This window comes from Mixophyes fleayi, chromosome 10 (genome assembly GCF_038048845.1).
Source record: "Mixophyes fleayi isolate aMixFle1 chromosome 10, aMixFle1.hap1, whole genome shotgun sequence".
In the NCBI taxonomy this organism is placed as follows: Eukaryota; Metazoa; Chordata; class Amphibia; order Anura; family Limnodynastidae; genus Mixophyes; species Mixophyes fleayi.
Window position 1 is genome coordinate 88462401 of NC_134411.1, and position 17862 is coordinate 88480262.

Sequence of the window (17862 nt, forward strand, 5' to 3'; positions counted from 1 at the left end):
TAACTACAGATTACTGCATATTGTATTTGCAAGTTTAGATAATGTACTGCTTCCTACAGCTAGAACTATGCCTTGATGCTAAACATTATGTGACAATTACAGCGTATGCAAGAGGGAGGTCTGCCCTCACGCAGATAAGAGAAGAACTGAGCATGAGTACAAGTCCTCGCCCATTGGCCCAGTCAAATCTAGACCTGGTAAGATTACGCCATGTTGTCTACACCCATTCTGCTAAAACATCCACTGGGATCAGTGATTTCAAGTGATTGTTTGAATTTATGGCGAGGATGTATGGTCTTGGCTCTGCATTACATATGTACATACTTATCTGTGTTCATCCTCAGTACCGTATTATTGCAATCCTTGCAAGGACTAAAACACCATACTGCTTACAAGAACCTGCATGATGCCTATTGGCTGCATCATTCCTGTGACCTATAGAAAAAAAGCTAAACCTCAAATCCACCTTTATGTTAAAGCCAGTGCCATGAGACCGCTCTGCCTGCTACCCTGCAGTTCTGATCTAATCAAGTGTTCAAGAGGAACAAGAGCCACCAGCAAAGAGGTGATACAGATATCACTTGTTTCTTCTGACCTATCAGGAGAGTGTGGTCCATGAAAAATTACTACTGAACACACAAAAGCTACCACAGAGAGGGGGCAGGGGGTGTTTGCAGTTGTTGGTTTAAATTTGCACTAAAGACCATTTAGTTGCATTGTCCAAGTAGTGTTACATGTCAAAATATGTATTAACAAAAGTTGCCAAAATTTGGCATAATTTAAAGACTGCACTGTTAATAGCAAAAACAAGAATGATCCAGAACTCACACATGCACTGGGAAATTAGTAAGCACTGATGGAGACCCATTTAAGTGGGGTATTTTTTTAAAAACATGTGTTTACTGATACTATATAATATATTGTATTGGTAGTGCATATTAATGTATGGGAAATAGGTAGGCCATATTCTAAAGACATAGAAAGCAGAGTGGGAACAAACCCATCATAATCCATTCAGCTTATTTTGTATATTAGCTACAGGTGGTAACAGGTGTGAACGAGCCCTACAGGTGGAGAGCAAGAACACAGTGGACAGATAAACACACACACCTACCATTACCCAAGTATGTGAATGTCACCTTAAAACAGATTTACCAGTATGTTTCCATTTTCCTTATTCTACACTACCCCATTTCATATTTGCCACACAAGTCCATATGTAATGGTCTCTTCTATCATACAGCATGGAAGGGGGAGAACCAGAGGTAAACATGCTGGATCTGGACACAGCTGTTGTTGTAACTTGTCAGTTTATTATGTTATTCCCACCTTCATTTAACTAGTCACTAGCAGGGGAAATAATGAAACGTATTGAATACATACGTTTCCACTTCTAGAGCCATCATGTCTACATAAAATAAACTGAAGATGGCTGTGACAAATTAGTAAAATGGTTGTGTAAAGGCCTTGTACACACTGACTTTTATTTGTAGAATGCCAACTAATCGTAAAAATGTTTTCTCTGGGAAAACCCTTCTTAATCACCCCAGCTCTGTGCATAAGCAAATGCCCCCTTACTAGACCCAGAGAGCCGCCTCATCACTGGAGGTCTCCATCTGTCCATAGCGCTTCTACAGAGCTCTACTGAAGTGCAGTGCTGCTGCTGTATGGGAAGCTTTACGGACTAACAAGGGGAGCCCATTTGTTGTAGCATAGGGCAGGAATAATTATTGGAATGACCACCTTAAATGCATTAGAGATCTGGAAAAGCTTAGCCAGGCAAAGTTTTTTGTTTTTGGATTCCCACATGTTGGGAGCCAGCAGATACTGCATGCTAACATAACATCCAATGAAAGAGTCTCCTTAACTATATACTTACAGCAAACTGACCAGAACTGCACAGCCCAACATAACAGCCTGCATGAAAATCTCACGTCCACAATGTCTGCCCATTAACCACCACAATACATACCATGCATGTTGGCCCCTCATTCCCCTGCAATGCATAAGTATAAATTCATTGGAAATGTCAACTCCCAGGCAATATTGTAAGCAACACTGCTATGGCTGCCGTCAGAGCCACACTGCTTGGTTCACAGGAAGCCTTGGTTGCATCATGACTGGGATTTCCGTATAACAGTGCTGCTCTTCCCACTGCAATAGCAAATCACCTTATAACACTGCACGGGAGTAGTAAATTCCAAGAACCAATGCTAACGGTTATTTTACAGATATATGGGGAAGGGTCTGCGTTCCTTCAAGTCATGGTGAGGCAGATGGTTTGGAGAAAAACAAACAGTCTGTCAAACAGCCAGGATTGGGAGAGATTAACTTCAGCAGTCTAGTGCCCCAAACGCCTGACTCCTCTCACAGCCTCTTCTCTAGTTATGCTATTTGGCCAGTCTGTATGTAAACAAAATTAATTTGCATACATTTTCTGATAAGTGTTTGCCACCACATAATTTAAAGGGGTGCAGAAGGTCCTCAGATATTGGGTTATGCAGTTCACAGTCTTCCTTATCCATCTGGATGAAATCAGTTTGATAATTGGTTAGGTGCCACACATTAACTTTGAGCGCTAAGAAATAAGACATCTGAATAATGTACAACTTGTTTGCCTGATAGTTGCGTAGCCAAGCATTTGTCAGACATTACCTCTTGCAGTCATCATCTAACCACGCTAGTAAGGCCTTTATGTGGTCCTGATGAACAGCTGCATTTATTCAAATGTGATCATACAATGTGCACACAATTTCGACAGTGATTCAGTTATGCACTTGGCCAATCAACAAGATTAGACTGCAGTGAAGAAAGCACATGACAAACCTGGCTACACATCTTTCCAGAGAATAAGTCTGAATAGAGCAGTTGGCTTCTGTGTCATGTGACCTCCTTTGCACACAGTAGCACAGCCAATCAGAAGGGAGAAGTTCGTGCAGTGCCTCGGCACCACAACCTTTCCTCTGCAGGCTCCAGTTGGGGCACGTGCGGCAGAGGGAATTCAGAATACATGTGGTACATGAGGGCATTTTGTTACAAGTGTGGGTCTGAGCGCATATGGGGCAATTTTGTAGCAAGTGGTGAAATTTTGAAGCAGGTGGGCACGTGGATGCAATTTGGAATGAGCGATGTGGGTGTGTCAGTTTTGGCACAATTTTGCTTTTTTTTATTCTGGAAATTAAGGGTAATGTGCTGCCCTTTTGGAGGGTCAGACTTGAGGCCCTTTAAGTATATTCGGTTGCTCATCTCCAAGTTAAATGATTAAAGTTTATACTTTGTGAATGATTTACATTTAAGAAACTAATACACGCAACGTGGCATACATAAAGAACATTTTTTTGCATTACAATAAGGAAATTTAATACACATGTTTATAGTTCATTCTTGATCAAGCACAAAACACATTCCAAATCAATGTAAAATACATAGAGCTAAACTCTACAGGCCCTAATGACTACAGCGTGATAATGCTGTATATCCAGTTCAAAGAAAGTCTCCCTGTCAAATTATGGAGAGAAAGGTGGAGTCCAAAATCATTCTCTGTAAAGCCCACAGCCCTATACATTACCAAACATCAATAGGCCACCTATTCTTGAAAAACATTTGCTACACTATAAATGAATAATAATGTAAATCTTCTAGCTTTTCCCTGTAGAACAGGATTGTTTTTAGATATTATGAACCGTTTGGGAAAGTAATAACATCTTTATTAATGACCCATCATGTATGATAGCTGCATCGCCTCTCCTTGAAATCTCAAATGCTCCCTCCTCAATGCACAGATATTCCTGGCATTCTATACCTTCACACCAACATAGACACTACATTCAGATCCACACATTGACACTTTCAACAATCTGCAATATCAGCTGCATCCCTACATCCCCAATACACTACCTCCGCCTATCACTCATCCTGTGGCCAGCTTGCTATTAAGCATTGTAAGAGATCTCTATTGAACATTGAACGAGAGCCAACAATTCTATTCTTGTCCCATGGCAGGACAGAGGCATAAACAATTTCTTAAATACAATTAAAGTCCTAAGCATTTGTAATACTTCTATTAGAAATCATCATGTGGCAGGTCCCCCATTCCTCACACGTGATGCAGGATACATAATCTTATATAAAAACATATGCATTAAAAGTTTATAAAGTAATTTATGGCGCTGTGCATAAGTAAATTGCTTTATTTGTCTCGCTGGTGTACTGCACCTTTTGTATATGGATGTAGAGCTTATGGATGCTCACATGTTATGGCTCATTCAAAATGAATATCTTGTTTCTTTCCAGTTAGGAAGATGGCCTGCTTTGAAAACCACATTCTTTTGGTTGAGTGCTGGGGCAAGCACAGAGGGAGGTCTTTATGTAGATGGGGGAGGGGTTATTCCAGTGACAAAATATACCTGTGTAGGCATGTACATAGGAATCTGAAAACATTACAACAAAGTTTAAAAAAAAAGTAAATAAAAAACCCACAACCTTGTGCCCCCTGTGATTTAGGGCAACATTCTGATGCCAGCCATTACTATAGAAGGAATAATGCGGTGTTGAACACCTTCCTGCTTGGAAGAAGAAAGGTCAGTCCCTTATGAATGATGTGGGGAACATGTTCATATTCATATAAAGGTGTATTTACAGACCGCGGGAGACTGTATAAACCAGTAATGTCCAAATATTAACGCAGCAACTTATCTATATACTGATACTCATCTTAGATGTGTTACAGAAAAAGTGCAGCACCACAATACTGCAACACGATGACAAAGCAAATACTAGCTCCTGGGACTAGGTTAAACTTTAATCTGTGCGTGGAAACAGAAAACTCATTACGAATGGGAATTTCTTCTACCAAAGCCAAACCCATAAACAAACAGGCCATGCAATTCTCTGATCTGCTGCACACAGAGCAATAGCAGCTGTAACCACACGCCCACGTATCATGCAATAGGGGAGGTGCCAGTCAGCCTTTGCTTCACTTTGTCCTAATTCTGCTTTCCCTCTCCTCCTCACTACATGATTACAAAACAGACTGATTGAGACCAGAAAAAGCACACACAGGGTGTTCAGCCGGCTTGGAATCTCATCTCATTAGCCTGGCAATCCCAGAAAACACGTTGGAACAGAGCAGATTAAAAGGTTAGGCTTCCAAAATATTCTTGCTTTTCAAATGTTTAAAGAAAAAACACTGGATGCCCAAGATGTAGTGCTGCCATGAAGGTAAAATACATTGTTCAGTGTTAGCCTGACATTTCACTGCAGCTCTGATAAAACGTATACCAATTACCTCCTCACTTCATTACAGACTTTTTTAGGATAGTGTTCAAACAGTAACAAATGACTGGTTCTAGTCTTTTTGACCTGTATCAGTTACTGTGAGTCCAGTCATTACAGTCTATGCCCCTTTGCATGAAACCACCTATTTTAAAATGGAGAGGGGTACTTGAAACACATCTTTATAGAAACACTCAAGTCCTAAAGTAACAAAGGGCTTCAGAGACATGAGAGCACAACAGATTACATAAACATGTATATTTCGGTTTCAAATATTTGTTTTATTTGTGTTTTAAAAACACCAAACTGTCCAAAGTGTCCACTGAATGTTTAAAATGCACCAGTAGAGCTGCATATTAAATAAAAAGGTTTTAAATAAAACCGTATTTGTGAACAGAGTGAGGTCATCACAAGAACTACCTGCCTGGAGTGCCACATTGAATTAATGGTCTTTGTCACTATATAACTATCTAGAAAAGCAATGGCAGAGAATTGCAATCAGCCTGTGTGTGCAGTCATCTTACAACCACACTAACAAGCAACCATGTGGTCCAAGTGTGATCCACAAGCTCAGAGTCTAGCAACAAAATATGCCTGTGATCACATTGGACAGTGATCCTGTTACACTGGCAGCGCTGGTAGGATTGGCCCTATGTGTGGTCAGCATAACACTTCCAGAATTGTATCATAAAGATGTTTGCAAAAGTAATTGTAAAAGGAAGGTTTCTTTTACATAAGACTTCCTGTCCATATGCACAAAAAGACAATGACATCACAGTTGAAGTCAAACTTTATTCCATATATATTGCAGACTGAATTTTGGAGGTGAAAGCAAGATGTTTGTTGGTATAGCTGAACTGACCATTTAAATTTGTTTAAGATTCAGGGTCTGTAGCATAAAAATCCTGCAAACAATGGAAAGATCCATATATTGTTATATATCCACATCTCATACAAATGTACAACACACATCAGGCAATTTAAAATAAATAAAGTGTCTGCTTTCCCTAAAGCACCTGTGAGCGATGCCTTTACTCCCCCAGCTGCCCAGAAACATCCACAGTCTCCAAGAGATTTCTGTGCTTGCACATGAATACAGCTTTGCTGTATCTTGAGAATGCTTTGTGCAGCCTTTGCACGCTTCACAGATGTTAATTACCAATCGGAAAGGGAAATGGGCTGAATTCACTCAATTAAATAGAGTATCTTTAACAAAAAATACAAAAAAAAACCCAACCACATATACAAGCAGTTACTATGTGAGCTCGGCTGACATTAAAACTTGTGCCAGCACACAGGAAACTCAATAATAAAGAGTATGTCTATAGCTAGATTTGTGTGGCGGGGTAACTATGGGTGGATTGAACAAAATCACAGCATTCAGCTTAATTTTTAGGATTACGCCATTAAAAAGACTCCAGTCTTTTCAACACAAGTACCAGAATACACATCTGGCATTAAAATAAACAGCAAGCACTTTACTAACCACTCACCCTAGTGTGATATATATGTACCACAACTGGCAGGAAAGAGTGGGGGTGCACACAAAGAAAACTATCCCAGAGAATGTTTCATTCCACAACCTAATCAAGCGGGCAAGGGTTATAAACAGGATCTGAATGGGTGGCTGAGAATCAGCTTTGACTGTAAACATTAAGTTTAAAAAATGTACTTCCCTTAATCACTATATGGTCTACAAAATATCACGAATGTATGTGGCATTAAAACGAAATATTGGTCTTAACGAAGGGGGAAGCCTTATGCCAAAAATGTACAGGTATAAGTGTGTGCGCAAACATCACTCCACTCAGATGCTAGAATGTTACAGTGACCAGATGGGCTTACTTCACCACCCAGTTTGTAGGGAGATAGGCGGAACAGAGGGATGTTCTTCCTACACAGTTTATCCGAGTTTCCTTCTCAGTCAGTAACACTCCTACTGGTGTCACCTTACCACCAGACACTCACCGACTGAGAAGGGCAACTGCTCACTAGTTGTAGGAGAAATCAGCTGCTACCACTGCGCTTACTTCTGGAAATCTGTAATAGCTGCTGCAATGCCTCTTTGCTGTGGGCTGGATGGTACCTCCTGACCGCTTACTAGGGGTCAGGACTGCTGGGTAGCAGGCAGAGCGTTGACAGACGCTGGGTTCAACATACGACAGACGGATTCGAATTTAAGCTCTTATCTGTTGGTCACTGGATATAGCAGGTAATAGTGACAGGCAGAATATTCAAGCAGTGATGGTTTAATGCTCAAGAGTCCTAGCAAAGACTTTTACACACTAGTTTGAGGTACTGGTGATCATCCAGAAGTTACAGATGGAATGATACATTAGATGGTAAAACAATGATCTTTTTATACAGTTTGACACTTTTGCTCACATCTCTATAGGGCGCGAGCAGAAGGGAGTGGATATTTCACACAGAAAAAAGCGCCATTGCAGCATAGTGTCTTGTGGCCGATCCAGTACACTACACACCAGTTTTTTACAGTTGAATCTGCCCCTTAGCCTGGCAGTGGGTAATCTGTGTGAAGTTACATCTGAATTTAACATCAGGATGCAATGTATTCTCCAGACTTGGAATTAACGCAATTTTAAGCTTTAACAAAATTCACAATCTGATTTCCATAGTCTTACGGAGATAGACATGTTCGTCAGAGATGAAAAGGTCTAACATGAGATTACCTGCCTTCAGACAGTTGCAAACACACACTTTATCAACACATATGCCTAATTGGGATTTCTTCTAGAAAAGTTACAAAACCAAGTTATGACACTGTCTCAGAAATATATATATTTCCATATAAAATACATACAAACACAAAAATCGGTACAATTGTAGTTCTATAAATTAGCACACTGCACTATTAAAATAAATCTATACAATAAGTTATAAGTAATCCAGCCAGTTACCTAATGCTCAACATGCCCATCTTTCCTCCTCCCAGCCTCACTACACAACTCCCTCTCTAGGCTCGGTCACAATATTGGTGTCATCCTGAACTTAGCCCTAAGCTTTAATACACATCCTGATCCAGACCTGTAATGTCACAGCCTCCTTTGATACACTGCCATAATACACCCCCTCTAATTCTGGGCATTGGCAAAACACTTATCAATCCTCATTTACCAGCTGGACTACTGCAACCTCCTCCTATTCTGGCCTTCCCCTCACCATTCTACTCCTGCTACAATAGCAAGACTGATCTTCACCCTCCAATATATACATACAGAGCCATACACTGGAAGCTGTTATCATCCAGAATCCTATTTAAGCTATTCACAGTCCACTTCAAAGCCCTCACCACCCCACCCCATTCATTATTATCAACCCTAAAGTCATATCCTTCTCCTCATGCCCTCTGACCTGCAAACTTGCCTTCATTCTGGTAAACTCCTCACACCCCCACATAACCTCTATACGACAAATTTTCCTGTAGCCTTACCGACCTTATGGACTACAGACAGTAAGTCATACTGCGCTCTATTACGTCTAATATCTGAAATATAGAGGGCAGCAACAGAAGCTGCAAAAATCTATGTTACAATTTTTAGTTCTAAAATACTACAAATACCTCCTAAAATATACATACAAGTTAAAAAAAAATCAGCTAAATAACCTAACACATCTAGCAAAAAGCTAACGAATAGGTTTTTGCAATACTTTTGTAATTTATAGTTGAACAGCATAGTAAATTCTTTCACAGAGATTGTTTCCCAATTAGTAAATCTAGGGAAAATGTTTCCAGCTGGAGTTATTACATACAGGAGCATCCTCCCACATAGGATTTGTGCTTTGTCACCAAACATATACAGATCCAAATCAATCACTTCACAAAAACATTGAAGTAATGGCGTATATGTTCAAATAATGCAACAGTCTCTGTATCTTATTACAAGATCAGCTGCTTATGTTACCCAAATCCTGGTACTGCACTCCAATAAGCTGTAGTGAAGTCCTCTTAACAGCAGTAATAGATCTTAGTAGCCACTGAATAGTGTTTTCCTTTCCGCTGCGGACAGATGTATATACCAGTACTTTGTACGCTGGCTAGACTTTTTCAGTCACATCAAAATATAACAAGACAAAGCAAATCCGATATATAACAATCAGCTTCTCCTCTGCTAACACCCACTGACACATTTCGTTCCAGAGGAACCTTTTCAAAGCACCCTGGTCCACCAGACCGCTCTCCCCCAACTTGCAGTCTTTCAAGAACTTCCATAAAAGCAACTTCTGTCTTCACTATAGCCTATCCTACCACCACACCCGGTAATCTCTAATGGATCCTCTTGTTTCAACATGGCCGGCTCAGTTCACACTTTGTGCTCTTGCGAAGCAAAGGTACACGTTTATCCATAGAAAACAATGCTGCAGAAGGAGGGTATGATCAGAGTTACAACGCATTAATCAGTGCAGCAACAATAGGATTAATGCCGCAAAAACTTGTTCCCACTGGTCACAAGGAAGCACGACTGGTATCTTGAGCTTTGCTCTTTTTATACACGTGCGGCCAGTCCGATCTCAAACATAAGCAATCCACATTTTTACCTCCCAAATACTCTGGCAACTGGCAACCACAGCAACTGCTCAAGGCCAAATCACTGAAAAGTTCTGTGCTTACAGAATTATGCAACTTGCTCACATTGTTCCCCTGCTACAGCTGTCATAACCCAAAATGCAGCTGCTACATTTTTCCTGGAAAGAATTCCTTCTGTAGCATGGAACGCTTCCAGTGCCGCCTATAAACACGCGTGTTGTCGGTCATGACAACAGGTTCACATTACAAGAGCGGCACCTATATAATATTTCAAAATATTCCTAAATTGGTCATTTAGGGTTAAAGGTTAGTTACCCAATACAATCATCTAGTTCTACATTAATAATCTTTTTGTCAGAGAAGAAATTAACCAATACAGACCACCACAACACTGAATCAAAGGCTGAATCAAAACCTCAAAGTATACTACAACCATTACCCCAGATCAGCTAACAATGTAAGGGTTACTAGGTATAAAACAGCAATAGTAAGCACCCAAAGCAGAAAGTAATTAGGACAGAACAAAGTTATCACAAACTGATAAGCGCAGTCTGCTCTACTAGCAGAAGTAGAAGAAATAACTTCTGCACAGACAACTGAAGAACTGGGACTCATAAATGGAGCAATCTAGCCAAACCAACCTGCCAACCATTAACAAAAGCTAAAAAAAACAAAACATACCCTGGTTGATCAAAGATTAACATAAAACAAACATCAGATGTTAGAGCTTGCATCAGGTAAATATAACGCATAAAAGTAACAAGTAGCTTCCAATACAGAAAGTATTAGTTTGCCAGTCACCTATGCATTTTGCTTATACAAAATTAGACCTAAAAACCTCATCATACATGCTAGAGTTCAGACATTTACCCAGATAATCTATGTCACTGTATACGAACACATTTCTGTTAAAGCGTCACATCCTAAGACATTGATTTTAAGCAATCTATATAGCGACAGACATGCTCTAAACATGTCTCATATCTTAAAACCAGGTTTTTCCTTCTGGATTAATTTCCATGTTGAAGGTGGAGAAGGGGAATGTAGCAATACTATTAATTCTCATTAGGTCAACAGAAGTCCTATTTTATAGTCACTAAATCACCTTGTCATGCCCCACCTACTGCTGTGTCAGAGGGCACAAACATGAAGCACTAATACAGTATACAGAGGTACAAACATTAACATTTTTCACACTGTACTTATGTAACCCTGTCAACTACTGCAATGTTGTATAAAGTTACTACAGGAAGTATTGTGTGTACTTAAGATGCATTACAGTCCAAAAGTCAAATATCCAGATTCAAGTCCAATTTAGTCCACTCCTGTGGATGCATTATCATTGTTCAGCGGTCCATTAATTTCTAGAAGATTCAAAATATACATACATCATATGCTCACATTACTTCAAGCACAGAATATGAACTTATTTAATAATTGGTACCATGAAGCTCCTAAAAGCTAGTAATGGACAATTATCTTTAGAAAAAGGTAATACATGCAAAATCTTCTACAGTCAGGAGGGGTTTGTCTACTGACCGTGAAGCTACAAAGTTAAAAATAACGTATCTATATCTCCAGGTCGTATTACTCTGAAGGATGCTTCAGTTTTACCAGATAAATGACATTTCTATACATTGCAGCATCATGCACTAAATTACCCATCTTTCCTCACACTGCTTCCTTTGCTCAGTGGCGGAGAAGGTACATGATCTGTCAATAGGATATCACAACAGCAAAGGATTTGGGTTAGATCAGCATTTTTCTATGGATGTGTTTAGGAGTACCTTTATGAAGGAGGCATACCACAAGTCTTATGCACAGGGTACACTGTAGCTAACTCCTCACAAACATCCGTGATCTTAGCATTTTCAATACAGAAGAATTAAAAACAAACCAAACCAAATATTTTCTCCTGATGAAGTCTGCTGTTGTAGACGAAACGCGTTGAGAGTACTTGCTGTGTTACTGCTGGTCTTTATTTATTGAAAGGTGGTCTTGTCCAGAGAGGCTTAATACCAGCTACTAGACATGTAAGTGGCTACCTTTTTTAATAAAGTGTTTTTTGAGATATTACATCGCTGGTCCTTTGTCTATCTTTGTCATTTGAGGACCTCTTTGCCTAAAGAGAATGTGACCTGATCGTGCTGTCTATGGAACATCATTCCAGATAAGCGGAAAAGTTTTTATTTCTGGTACGCATACATCCATATACATGTGGATTTGGTGACCCTTAATTTATGCTAAGGGACTTGTTATTGATAATACACTGGTCCTATGCTGTGGAATTTCCATGTTTGATACGTATACACCCCTATCACTTACACCTGGGTGATATATATATTTTTTGGTCTCTGGTTTCCTCATTACTGGTGCTCAAGTCCCACTGTGGATTCGTGTATGACTCCATTTGCATTATTGTACTACACTATTGTGCGCCTCCTCCTCCATCTTTTTTCTACAGGTCTAAATATTTATTTAATAAAAAGTTCTAACTTTTCACAGAGAAAACATTTTATCTGCAAGTAATATCTAATTATGCTGACACGATATGAGGAAACAAGGGGTTAAATTGACACCATTATCACACATTTCTCACAAAGTAAGTACTTTTAAGACCTACGTTTAGCCCTTTTGTCCCCAAATCCCCAGGCTATAAAAGAGGTGGTTACCGGCATGGTCTTGTACAGGTTACACCCCGTCAGGACCCACTCTCCCTCCTACACACCAGTTATGTTTTAGTCCAATGTATTATGTGATTTTACGGTATGTAAGGATTGTACTAGAACCAGGTCTGGAAGTGAATGATGCTGCCAAGAGGGAGCCGAGTGCTGCTGGTTCCAAAGGTGCACTACGTAGCGGTTCAAGTCCCTACAGATAGCCGTGTTAGGCTTCCAGAGGAGCTGCTAGACACTCTGTAAAGTACTCATAATCCAGGGAGAGATCGTCAGCAGATCAGCAATGCAGGGGATAAGACACAGAAACCGTAGCCAATCAAGAATATAGGGTAGGGGAATAAACTCAGCAGGACATAAGCACTACAACACATATAAGTTTAAGTAGTTATTAGTTAATATAGCATTCAATCTGAGGCATTTACCATAAGACCAGGCACGTTGGGTATATTTCCCAGTCAAATACAACAATACTTGTATGATGCCTTTAAAACATTTCTTCGTCTGCCATGTGATGACCACATTAAAAAACAGAATAAACACAACTTATTGTGAGTTAAGATTATTGAACAATATTTGCCATATAAGCGAGGTTGGATGCAGCACTTTGTTATCCCATTTGTAACCATCTGCTACCATACAGGGCCATGTAAGCTTACATTTACAAGCTTTGTATATAAAGCCACAAACCTTACATACCAGTAGACTCCCCTGTACCACCTTATACACGGCTTATTTTTCAGCGGACACCTCAATAGTTTCACATTGCAAAATACGTGTTTTGAGAAAGTTTAAGTAGGTAATTTAGGGATTCCAAAATAAATTAGCATCAGAGGGGTATTCTGTAAAAGCGCGCTTCTTTATGTAATGAAATAGACATAGAAATTGAAGAAACACCGGAAAACTTTTGTCGAGAGAAATATTATTCAAGATATAGTTTTGTTGTGACAGGAAAAATCCCAAAAGGCAGTTCGTGTTATCTGCAGGGTAAATTCTGAAGGTGCCCATCACCCATGTCAGATGCCTGAATTATACACCTCCAGGGTAACAGAACAGCACTTGTTTGCAACATCTGCATGAAATACAAAGCATGAAACACTGCATTGTATTTATCATTTTGTCTTACCTTACTGGAAAAAAAAAACCCCAGATCAAAACCAAAACATCCTTACAGCTTATTATGGTAACTACATGCAATGTGAGTTAAAGAGCACCAACCCTCACAGAAAGCATCCATAATAATGCAGTCAATTAAGACATTATACTAATACTGAGAAATTACTTGTTTGAAGCATAACTGCTATGAGGTAGTGAGTGGTCTCTAATGTCTCCACTGTGTCTAGGTGACTTTTTCCAAAACATCCCTGCATTCAATGCTAAAGCTGCATTATGTGTGCCCTGACAGCCAAATGCAAGAGCTAATCACAATATTGTTACCCTACAAAAATAAAAATAAAAAATCAAGTAGGTGGTAAGTTGTCACTAAAATGTACTGCATCAGACAAAAAAAATTGCTGAAATATTTAATACATTTAGTGTTATGTCAAAATAAAAAAAATAAATTAAAACCATCTCAGCAACCGGCTAAAGTGACCTGGGAATTCAATTGCTAGGTTTCCAGATCCCCCCTCCAACAACATTTAATGCAGAACAGTCTGAGACGTTGCATAGCAACCACTAGGACTAGGTTCTGAGCCTGCAGCACAGAAACTGCTCCACCAACATGACGGAACAGGCCAACATCCCCTGCACACCGACAGGAGGAAGGGTTAACTGGCCACTGTTTCCAATCATCTAGTAAACAATTGCTGCCCTTGTTTTGTAGATTATACCCCAGTCCTTATATACTACATGTGCGCCAGCTTTATCTGAATTTCATCAAACACCACCCATTATTGTATGAAGAGGCCCAAACAAGTCTGACACCAGCAGTATTTTTGTGGCTATTTTTACCCCAAAATCAATCCGGTCCTGCACAAGCAGAAAATAAGCAGAAGGGTGGTCAGTTTAGGGTGTGGTAGCCATCTCCCTCCGGAGATTTGTTCTGCTACATTACATCATGTTTATGAAACACAAGCAAATAATAAAGGGAGCTAAAAGCTTCTCTGCTCAAACCTGTGAAAGACCAAACAGATACAATAGAGAACAGGAACCTGCAAATATAGAAACATCTTTACTTCTGTATTATCAGAAGCAACACTGAACAAGGACTAATTTCATATCCCCACATACAAGAAACTACCAACACATGAAGCCAAGCAAAACAGGGCCTCAGACACAAACAAGACATGTGCAGCATTACCATGAAACTGTATGGAAAAAGTCACGTGAAGAACACGCCTGCTTTGAGGCATAAAGCAAATGGTGCGGGGGAGAGCACACAATGTAACAGTACTCCCAAACACTCACAAAATGAGTCCATTAAGAGGCTTGAGCCCAGACATGCACCCAAAAGCAGAGAAAAGCACTTTACTAGAAAGAAAAAAAACAAACAAGAAATACCACTCCGACTGCTAAATGTGCAGAAGCTGCTGCCTGGCAGGACTGCTCCTTACTGGTTTACTTCTAGAGAGTTCATAGTAAGCTGAACACGACAAACACTATGTTATGGTCAATGAGAGGAAGAAAACAAACATGAGGATATTTAATTAGCACTGGATTAAAAAAAAAAAAAAAAAACCCCAAAACGGAGAAAGGGGAGAAACATTTAATCTCTTGCTCAAGACTTCACCCCTTAGGGTTAAGTGGAGGTTTGACCTGTTTCTACCTGTTACAATGTCAGAATAGCTGCAGAGACAGAACCATAGGGAAAATAAAAACTAAGCAATAGTGAAACCCTAGCACTAAAGTTTCTGAATATAAAATGCTACAAAAATAAACAGGTAGTCGATAGGTTGTCACTAAAGTGTATTAAATTAAAAAAAAAAAAAAAATGAAATATTCAATGCATTTAGTGCTATGTCAAAATAAAAAAACATTGCAGCAACCGGCTAATAGTTCAACTATATTGCACCACATCTATACTTTGCCCAGCTCACCCACGGTAGTGTACAGCAGCCACTCTCACCAACAGCCCTTAACATTAGTAACACTTACCATATGTAATATCAGCAACGTTTTACCCAGACCAGTCATGTACGCATACATACAAACTGTACTGATCAATGTCAATTTAGCAATTACAATAGAAGAAAAGCTTCACTGTCCAAGTCTAAGCACCATACAAATGCAGTTAAGAGGTTAACAATTGGTGCACCCCATGCCCTGCATACCTTATTTTTCCACTTTGTTTATATGGAAAATAACTTCCAATGCTTCAGAACATCAAATCAATTAAACTAAAACAGCTTTCAAATGCGCCTTGCTTGTGGGCCTTACATTGTCTAGGATTACTCCCTCTGTTACTGCACAATATAAAGGGTGTAAAGTACAGAAGCAATCATTAATAGCTTATGAAAGTGCAGCGCTTGCCTTACCACACAAATGGACATACAATTCCAAGTTATGGATAAGTGTTCTGGGTATGCCAATACCAAAGGTCACTAACTGATCAACTGATATCTGTCACCTTACATTGATATATCAATAGTAATGGAGTCATAATTTGTACTGAGTGGATGACCTGTAAAGACCAGAGGCAGCAATGTCAAACATGTCACCCTGCAAGTACCTCAGTACATAGATCTAATGGTGGCCAAACTGGATGATATCTGACCCAAAACCTAGATCTCAGATTGCTGCCCTGGGGCCTGTGTATATGCTCGGAAAACTGCCGCACACAAAAGGCATGATCCTTTCTAAAGATACCGGAGCACGTTGCCAGCTTAAGCTTCAATGTTCTTAATATAGTAAAATCTGTACAAATATACTTCTACAAAATCAGTGTAAAAAAAGGCAAAATGTGCCTTCAGTTGATAACATCTGGTATAACAGGCCTCACACAAACACTCATTTTGGGGGAAGTGGGCATATTGCACTGTTGTGGGGAACTTCAAAGTCTGTATAAAAAGTACACAAAATAAAAGTGTTCCAATGAACCATGAAAGTCACAGAAATACTAGAGAATCCATCAAACGGTTATTTATATGCATTCACCAGAAAGGACCTTTTTTTTTTTTTTTATATATAAAATTTATCTTCAGAGGACAGAGTCTGCCACACATTTTGGACCAGTAAATTTTGAAGGCAGATGCCAGGTCAGGAACACAAAAAGAAAGCATCACAATAGGATAATCAGACACAGCATTCTTAAAATTCAATCATTTACAAATAGCCAGTAGGCAATTCCATTTTGTGCACACACTCTACATAAGCTATAAACACAGCCTGCTGAGGAACCCTCTCAAGCTTTGAGATTTGCAAAGTATATAATTAAAAGGGCAAATGAGCAGTAAAACATGCTACTGTAGCTCTGCTGCTTGTCAACAGTCATGTCCCCTTGTAATAAGACAAAAGCATTGAGAGCTGCAAATCCAAGCACTCACTTTATAGCAACAGTACTAGGACAGAAGCAATGGTTGGAAGCAGGAAAATATAGATTTTAATGGAATATTTACCGACTCCATAGTGGAAAGCCACGATTTGCTATTCACATATAAAAATCCAGTGCTTCGCCCAAACTTGTACGAGTCTGAAACAAGAAAAACAAACAGCTCATTACACATGTAGATAACGAATACTGTATATAATAAACCCAAGTTAAATTACATAAGTCATTTGTGAGGAAGTTTTCATGCAGTTAACTCCACTTTTGGACAAGCCCCTTATTCCAGTGTACCCCACGCCCAATTGCGGTTTTGTGCTTGCAGTAGCCGGTAACAGTGGCTCTCTATAGTATTTTGTGCCATGGACGGGACCTGTATAATGACTAAGGCAAGTAATTCTGCAAGAGCTGTGGCCAACCCATGTTAGCCACACATGCAGTGACATTGGGCAATCAGCCCAATATCTTACCAAGGGGAGCCTAGAAAGAACTAATAGAAACTGACCATTATTGGACATCTTAATAAATTCTAAACGAAAATGCCCGCAGATCCATTCATCTTCCAACGGCATTAGAACGGTCTAAAAATGGCCAAAAAATAGAATCCACAACTTTGACAAGCTAAACTTACGGATTTCATCCAACTAGGTTACTTCATGGCCAAATCCAGGTGTGACTAAGCTTAAAGTGTTGCATTGATTATAAAACTCCAAACTGTAAAGATTTAAAAATTACTCACTCAAGCTTGACAATCACAATACAAGATCTATGCTTTTCCTATTCCTACCAGAAGCTGTAAGCAGGGGTGCAAAAGCCAACAGAAACCAAAATACACATTAAACAAGCCCAACAATTTGTGGTACTTGTATGTTTATCAGCACAGG

General features: G+C 39.5%; 1 protein-coding gene across 1 annotated transcript in view; it reads right to left on the reverse strand.

Moving 5' to 3' along the window:
- The window catches only part of ANKRD11 (ankyrin repeat domain containing 11), a 131176-nt gene that overhangs the window by 99061 nt on the left and 14253 nt on the right, over window positions 1–17862 (reverse strand). The window contains exon 2 of the mRNA XM_075189054.1: window positions 17052–17125. The gene's annotated coding sequence lies outside the window, so the exon portion shown is untranslated. The remainder of the gene's footprint in view (window positions 1–17051; window positions 17126–17862) is intronic.